This window comes from Penaeus monodon, chromosome 29, assembly GCF_015228065.2.
Source record: "Penaeus monodon isolate SGIC_2016 chromosome 29, NSTDA_Pmon_1, whole genome shotgun sequence".
Classification (NCBI taxonomy): domain Eukaryota; kingdom Metazoa; phylum Arthropoda; class Malacostraca; order Decapoda; family Penaeidae; genus Penaeus; species Penaeus monodon.
In genome coordinates, this window is record NC_051414.1 from 38,241,895 (window position 1) to 38,242,272 (window position 378).

General features: G+C 39.4%; 1 protein-coding gene across 1 annotated transcript in view; it reads right to left on the reverse strand.

Annotated features, from left to right (window-relative positions):
* The window catches only part of LOC119592245 (titin-like), a gene marked incomplete at its 3' end in the record, with an annotated part of 22,727 nt that overhangs the window by 3,259 nt on the left and 19,090 nt on the right, over positions 1-378 (reverse strand).

Here is a 378-nt window from a genome sequence, read left to right on the forward strand (position 1 = left end):
GTATCATTAAATAAACGAACTCTGCCCTCTGCCCTCCATGAGACAAAGACGAATACACTATGCTATACATACTTACAAACCCACAATAAACCCCAGACAATAAAACCATCATGTTCTTACAACAACTTACAACCAACACATAACTTTCAAATCACCGAAAGTTTCTCCCTTTTCATAAAAAAAAAACAGAAACCCTCTTTAGAATCGTCAAAAATCCCGAAACGACTCACAACTTTTTCGCGTCGTATCATCATCTCTCTAAGACGACTGCCACAGGACATGAGGTCGTAAGCTCGCCTTTGCTGACGTGAAATGACTGTACTTTCTCTTTCTTTCGATTAAAAGACGGAATCCTACTTGTGTCTGGTTATAAGCCCA